The sequence below is a fragment of the Equus caballus genome, chromosome 2 (assembly GCF_041296265.1).
Source record: "Equus caballus isolate H_3958 breed thoroughbred chromosome 2, TB-T2T, whole genome shotgun sequence".
NCBI classification, from domain to species: domain Eukaryota; kingdom Metazoa; phylum Chordata; class Mammalia; order Perissodactyla; family Equidae; genus Equus; species Equus caballus.
In genome coordinates, this window is record NC_091685.1 from 52773286 (window position 1) to 52781781 (window position 8496).

An 8496-nucleotide genomic window follows, 5' to 3' on the forward strand; every position below is an offset into this window, starting at 1 on the left:
GGATGAATATGAATAAACATCAATTGAAATATTAATTTTATGTACCAAATTAAACTAGTATCACTCTCAGAAGAAGGCAGTCTTTCTTTTGCTTTCTTTTTATTGAGGAAGATTCACTCTGAGTTAACATCTGTGCCAATCTTCCTGTATTGGCACAGCATGGCTGCTGATGAGTGGTGTAGGTCTGTGCCTGGGAATAGAACCCAGTCCACTGAAGCGTAGTGTGCTAAACTCAACCTCCAGGCAGTGGGGCCAGCCCCTAACACTTTTTTAAGATTGTAAAAATTGTAAGGGAAAACGAACTTTAGAATACACATACACACACACACACACATATTCACAAAATAGTTCATTTAATAAACATTTACTAATAATTAACAAATGAATGGAATAGTTAATAGATTAAAAATTCTCAGAATTCTCGAATTATAGCCATTTAAATCAGCATAGCCATAGATGTATTTGGAAAAATTAGCTATACCGTTTTTATGATTATACAAATTTAATTAGCACAACTTTCTCATTAAAAAGGTTATCCATAGCATCAGACTTCAGATGCCCCTAAATTGCTATTGTTATTGGCAAATGAAATTAATAAAATAATATAGGGCAAATAAGAAACCTAGATGTTGTTTCTCTCACTGAATTTAATAGACACTGGCAAGTGACCCTAACCTCCTGGCAAATCCCTTACCCTCTCTGCACCTCAGTTCCCGCCACTGTAAAATGAATGGCTGTGCTAAATGAACACCACATGCACTTCGTTCTCTGAGATTTCCTGCACCTCTGAAAAAGACTTCTGAATAGTAGGATGTAAAAACTCTGATTACCTGCTAAACCTTACATTTCTGTTTTGTAATATGTTCATTTCCTAAAAATTTGAAACTTTATTTGTACATTTCCATTATGTTTATTTATGGACTTTTCACTAACGGAATTTTGAGCATATATATCTTCCTAGAGCTTAAAACATTTCTCTCAACTTCACCTTCATCTGACTCACTTTTGCAAATAATTAAATGTCTCAAGGTGTCAAAACTAATTTGTTCACAGTAAGATGTAGCTTGGTTGTTCAGGGTTCTGAAAAGGGAAAGGCTAAAAGGGTTGGCAAATGGATTGCGCTGTGAAAAATGAAGAAACTATGCCCTTAAATTGTATATCTTTAAAACTTTCTTGAAAAAAATAGATCACCTCATTTGTACTTTCCTATGCTGTGTTATAGCTATGAGAATACACAAGTTGTAAGAGCGCTATCCTAGCAAAATAACATGTACTCTTTTTACGTTTTCTGTTACAGTTTTGATCCTTTAGCTTATAGTTGCTTAAAAACAAAGTAAGAGAGAACATTTTAACTAAGAATTTGCCCCATTAAATTTCTTAGTCTTGGAATTACACAATTGTCATTATATTAAATGCTGAGAAGTAAATAATATATAGTATATGCAAAAACAAAAGCAAACAACACTTATAGACATACCTGAATGTGGATATGGGTCGCTAACCATTCAAAAAAAATCACTGGCTTTGGCTTACAAGAGGTGAAGTAAGTAAATCTTGAAAATTGGAAACTAATTCCACTTTACTTTTCTGAAGTTTTCATATCTTAAATCCATGTTTCTAAAATCTATTTCACATGTATTAATTAACTGAAGTTCAGTGTTTATTTTATTTCTTAACTATACATAATATCACTTTCTTATTTTATTTATATACTAAAATAGTACATTTTTGCTTCAGATTATTGAATGAATTGGACTTTATTAAACCAATTTAATTCTAATGTTTCCTTCTAATCATATTAATATGGACATCCTATTGCTTTTCACTAGTCAAAGTAGAATATCATTACTTTGATCCTTAGACTCAATACACCTATATATAATTAATCTTATGAAGACAGAATTTTTAAGGAGTACTATTTACTTTTTTTTTCTGCTTTATCTCTCCAAACCCCCCCGTACATAGTTGTATATCTTAGTTGTAGGTCCTTCTAGTTGCGGGATGTGGAACGCCGCCTCAAAGTGGCCTGACGAGTGGCGCCATGTCCGCACCCAGGATCCGAACCCTGGGCCGCTGCAGCGGAGCGCACAAACTTAATCACTCGGCGACGGAGCCGGCCCAGTATGATTTACTTTTGACCGATCTGAGCGTAGAAGTTTGGTAGATTAGAGTCAGAGCTTTCTATCCCTTTTCAAGTTTCAAAACATAGGATCCCAACACTCAGAGTTACATCAATATTACAAATAGATTGATGATAATAAATTAAGCTACACAATGAGAAGTAGGATTCTAAATATGTCTCCTTATTGAGTATTTTAAACAAGCCAGGCACTGTGTTAATTATGTTATAGATATAATTTTTAATTCTCACAAGCCTTCAAGTTAGGTATTTTGATTCTTTTCATTTTTCAGTGAAAGTAATTAATTCACCCAAAATCACACAACTGAAGGTTGACCCAGTAGTCATGATTTCTCCAACTCCAAAGCATTTTTTGACTTCTTGATTCTACACACTAATACGTGACAACTATAAATAAGAGAATCGTGTATCCTGCTTTGCTCAAGTGAGCCCGTCTTTCCTCCTGTTGTCTTAGAAAAATAAATATAGAGCTTTCTTCATTATCAGAAAAATCCTGGCTTGGATGAAAAGTTATATGGTGTCCCTAAATATAGAAAGTATATAAGGGATTTTTACTTTAATATCTAATCAACAAGGCATTTGTGAAAATCATTAATTAGCTCAGTATAATCTGTATTCCAGTAAAGTCTAGCTCCTTTTCTGCGGTTCCTCAGCTGCTGTTTTCTCATTACGACTGTGCAAAGTGCCAGTCTGTTGTGTCAGGAAACTTATTACTGAAATTGTGATTGTTTATTACGCTGTTCAGTGCATAGTTCTTTAAGTGCCAAATTGTCCATTGATTTCTGAAGAAGGCTTTGCCAATTCCAGTCTGCCTGTTCTTGGAATTGAAGAGTCGGGGTAAAATTTAGTTCTGTTTAATCAAGCAACCAGTTCTATGGTTGAGCCTATATGGGTTTTTGTTTGTTTGGATTCTCTATGTAGATACACCTGGGTCAAAGTTCAACATGTTGGCAGGGTAGGAGGTGTATTTTAAATTTTTCCTGGCAATGTCAGTTGAAAAATGGATCTCTCCTCTAGTAGTGCCATAAGATCCTGAAAAACGCCACTAACCCTCACCTGGCCACAGCAGTTAGGGAGCAATTCTGATTAATGACGTGATCCCCTGCTTAGAGCAGGTTATTACACATAAACATCCATTTCTCAAAGAAGCATCGTGGACCTCTGGCCTTGAATAAAATTTGTAACTCCACATTTCTTTTTAAACTACTTAAGATCTACAATTTCTCTAACTAATGGAAAAAGCAGAATGTAGAGTATGAAGAATAGGTTGTGAGTCATATAGATGCAATTGTTAATCCATGTCCTGCCACTTATTAGGGTGTGACCTCAGATAAATCTCTTAAACACCTTCAGCCTCCAAGTTCTTATCATCATATAAAGATCTGAGTGCATAATACACTATGCTGTCCAAGGAAGAGGTGATTTATAGCTCAGACAAAGCGTTTATCTCAGGGCCTGGAGCCTAGTACTCACTCAGTAAAATATAGCTACTATGGTATGATTGTTACATTGCACATTCAGTTTTAAACATCAAGTTTGCAACTACCCAGAGACACAAAATTGTGAAAATCACAACATAACTTCCACAGTCTAGATAGATGGACTGTAATGCAGAGTGAAAATGCAAACTCAACAATTTTAATTGTAGATGTGAGAACATTTTATAACATTTGAATTCATCATTAGCATTTATTATCTTCTACTGGTTTCCATACAAAACTATTTTCCTCATTTTCCTAAAAATAGACTCAAATAAATTTTAGGTAAATTAATGACTTAAACAACAATCAAGGTATCTGCCTTCTAATTCCTAGACTGACAATGTGTTCTTTGGGGAAAAAATATCGAATTGATTAATTCTTATTCATAAGGAGGAAATGTGTAAAATAATCTGTCCACAACGATAAAGATAAGATTTCTGTTAACTCTTGGAGGAGATGGATTTGTGGCTGCTAAGTTTAATACCTTATGGGGAAAATATCTGTTAATATTCAGCAACTCTTAGGAATATGTGTTTGTTCCCTAAAATGAAATAAATATGATGGAATATTTACAACAGATAAAAATCAATAACATTTCACCCATGTTATTTCAGAACTAATATGACTCTATGGAAGATCTTCATTCCATAATTTCTTATGTTATAGAAACTTTTTAAAGACTCCTTCACTATATTTTTTTCTCAGTGGTATATTATTTCATGGTGAATACCATTCTAATAATAGTAGATAAAATTTATGATCCCCATATCAATAATATGATTATGTTTCCAAAGACACAGAGTTTCTTACATGTTTGACAAATAAGTTTTAAAATTTTACTTAATAATTTTGATCTGAGTAAATCATTTTGAAACTTAATACTCATTTTGTAATCTTCACCGTGTCCATGGTGACTTCACAACAGTCCAAGCCCTTTTTATAAATGCAGTTAAGCTTGGATCCTTAGCAGATCAAGTACAAATACTTCCACTCTGTTCTCTTAACTTTTAACCCACTATTTTTCAACTCCAACTTAAAATTCTCATTTTTCCCTCCTATTTTTTCCAGATAAAAGTGGCCTTCTATATCTAATAGAACAAAGGTTTATCTCAGTTCAGGGAAAATAGTTATTCTAATTGCAAGTGCCATAGAATATGTTTTCTGTAAAAGATGAGATTTTGCTAAATACACTCACAAATTAGTTCATCATACTTTTTTGATCTCTCTAATTTATACCAGGTAGTTCAGCTTCTGATTGTTTGCTAATATTCAGGGACACTGAGCATTAATAAGAAACCATATCCTTTAATTTGCATGAAAACATAGATTCCTATAGAAAGAACAGGAACCTGATTTACATTGCTATTCAGGAAGTTTTGGAAATTATCACGTGTGAAGATGTGTTGAAGAGTTAGGCGTGCACTAAAAGAAAAACCTAAACATTACTGTGGGACTTTGCCTTTCCAGCCTCAAACCTTGAACTTCATATCATTGTTTGTGTTCTCTGATGAAGCAAGAATGTGTTTGAAATCAAGAACCACTTTCCTGAGGGCAGCAGAGCTACTTCAGGACCCATGACCGCCTGTGCAAGTAGATTATTAGAAGAGGAAGAAATTCAGATAGACAAAGAGAAATATCAGACAGCATTGGTTAAGAGACAATTAGCAGCAGCAGCAGCAGCAATCCACGAAGAGAAAAATAATAGTAATGTAAAAGAGTAGTGAGTCCCCTCCACGTTCCTCCATAAAGATCCTTGTTTTCTGAGAGTAATAGAAATGATACTACGGTGGAAGATATTGGATTTGCATGGTAAAGAAACAAGACTACTTCTTTGGGAAAATGTCTGGGCGTACCCTCTGCCCATTTTTTGAGCAGTTTGTTTCTTTTTCTGTCATTGAGTGGTATGAGTTCTTTGTATATTTTGGAAATCAACCCCTTGATTTGCAAATATATTCTCCTGGTTGGTGGGCTGTCTTTTCATTTTGTTCATGGTTTCTTTTGCTTGCAGAAGGTTTTTAGTCTGACATAGTCCCATTTGTTTATTTTCTCTTTTATTTCCCAGGCCTGAGTAGACATGGTATTCAAAAAGATGCTGCTAAGACTGATGTCAAACAGTGTACTGCCTATATTTTCTTCTAGGAGTTTTATGGTTTCAGATCTTACATTGAAGTCTTTAATCCATTTTGAGTTAATTTTTGTGTATGGTGTAAGATAATGGTCTACTTTCATTCTTTTGCATGTGACTGTCCAGTTTTCCCAACACCATTTATTGAAGAGACTTTCCTTTCTCTATTGTATGTTCTCAACTCCTTTGTCAAAGATTAGCTGCCCATAGATGTGTGGTTTTATTTCTGGGCCTTCAAATCTATTCTATTGATCTATGTGTCTGTTTTTGTGCCAGCACCATGCTGTTTTGATTACTATAGCTTTGTAGTATTCTTTGAAGTCAGGGATTGTGTTGCCTCCACTTTTGTTCCTTTTTCTCAGTATTGCTTTGGCTATTTGGGGTCTTTTATTGTTCCATATAAATTTTAGGATTCTTTGCTCTATTTCTGTGAAGAATGTCATTGGGATTCTGACTGTGATTGCATTGAATCTGTAGATTGCTTTCACTAATATGGACTTTTTTTTTTTTTTTGGAGTAAGATTAGCTCTGAGCTAATGTCTGCTGCCAATCCTCCTCTTTTTGCTGAGGAAGACCAGCCCTGAGCTAAGATCCGTGCCCATCTTCCTCGACTTTATATGTGAGATGCCTAACACAGTATGGCTCACCAAGCAGTGCCATGTCCATACCTGGGATCCCAACCGGCAAACCCTGGGCCGCCAAAGCAGAACATGTGCACTTAACCACTGCACCCCCTGGCCAGCCCCTGAGCATTGAAACTATGTGTATTCTTCCAATCCATAACATTGAATATCTTTCCATTTCTTTATTTCTGCTCCAAAGGATATGAACAGACATTTCTCCAAAGAAGATATCCAGATGGCCAACAGACACATGAAAAAATGTTGAACATCACTAATTTTTGGGGAAATGAAAATCAAATCTATGAGATATCAACTTACGCTGATGAGAACAGCTATAATTACCAAGACAAAACATAAAAAATGTTGGAGAGGATGCAGAGCAAAAGGAATACTCATACACTCCTGGTCGGAATGCAAACTGGTGTAGCCACTGTGGAAAACAGTATGAAGAATTCTCAAAAAGTTAAAAATAGAATACCAAACAACCTACCTATCCCGCTACGGGATGTTTATCCAAAGAACTTGAAGTCAACAATTCAAAGAGGTTTATAAATCCCTATGTTCACTGCAGCATTATTCACAATAGCCAAGACATGGAAGCAAGCCAGACAGAGAAAAACCAATACTGCATGATTTCACTCGCATGTGGAAGACAAACAAACATGTGGACAAAGAGAACACATCAGTGGTTACCAGAGGAGAAGGGTTGGAGGGCTGGAAAAAACGGGTAAACGGGCACATATGTATAGTGACAGATAAAAACTAGACTATTAGTGGTGAGCCTGATGCAGTCTATACAGAAACTGATAAGCAATAATGTACCATGAAATTACATAATGTTATAACCCCCACTATGACCTCAATAAAATAATTGAAAAGAAACAAAATAGTGCTGATGTTCAGAGAAGTGTCTTTATGTGTATCTACTCACCAGCAAGTGAAGTATTCCTTCACTTCCAAGTTTTAATTCTAACTTAATTTAAAGTACTAACAATTTCTATTAGCAAACAAAGGGTTCTTCCATTTATTAAATTCTGAATATGTGCTATGAATTCTTTGGTGAATTTATGGCTAAATTTTTATTTTTATCATTATACCAATCTAAAGGCAATTAAAATTGCTATCACTCCCTCAGAGGAGGAACTAACTCTTTTCTTGTGTCACACAATTCTTGAGATGTAGAGCCAGGATTAATTGTTGCGGATGAGATACTAAAGCACAGGTTTCCACGATCCCATGGAAGAAATATTCCCATGATATTCCTTTTGTTGTTAAAAAAAACTATATCAAATGTAAAAATATAAATAGGCTTACATAATTTAAATATCATATTAAAATGTACAATTTGTCTCTAAATATAAAATATTTTTCTGGGGCAATTTAAACCAGAAAAGGAGAACAGGAGGAAATAAAGGCAATGGTGAAAGATAGCTCCCACTGGCTTTTAACATTCATTTTTATTGATTTAATCCTGAATGTGTACATAGGGTATTCTAGATAAGAGACAGATTTCTCATTAAATGCCTCCCAGTAAGTAATATGTCTGTTGGTGCCCATTGTCCTAGTCCTTACCCCTAGAGCAACCTGATGAGAGCCAGGTCAGTTGTCCTAATGAGTAGCTGGACACTTCATAGGCAAGATATGGGGGGAAATGACTAACTTCTGCTTATAAAGGGGAAGGGGGCAGTTGTTCCCTCCTGAAATATAATGGACCTGAATCCTAACTGAACCCTTTGGCATGTAAATAATCTCTCCAGGAGTCAGACAGCCTCATGGTTTTGGCTTTTACCAACTAGAGGTGTCTCCAACCCTTGGGTCTTATTTCTCCTTGAAACGACAGTCCCTAGGGAGATGTCTTAGTGGTCCACCCTGACTAACTTAGGTGTCCATCTTAGGGTGTAACTATTTGGCTTTGGGAGATAAGAGAACTTTTAAACAAATGGATATGGATTTAATCCTTATAGTACATGGATGTTTCTTAGAGAAGTGAAAGCAAATGTTCTCCCATTTTACAGCGCCTGTTTCTGTGGCTCAGGACACTAGGCCTTTTACAGGAGCACAGAGAATTTGCCAGCAGCAGCAGAACTGTTTTTGGAAATGAGCAAGTGGCAAAGTGTTGAGAAGGGA

General features: G+C 35.5%; 1 long non-coding RNA gene across 1 annotated transcript in view; it reads left to right on the forward strand.

Moving 5' to 3' along the window:
- Positions 1-7256, forward strand: part of LOC138921527 (uncharacterized) — a 48372-nt gene extending 41116 nt beyond the window's left edge. The window contains exon 2 of the long non-coding RNA XR_011434163.1: positions 6569-7256. This is a non-coding gene — a long non-coding RNA (uncharacterized lncRNA). The remainder of the gene's footprint in view (positions 1-6568) is intronic.
- Positions 7257-8496: the final 1240 nt, after the last annotated feature.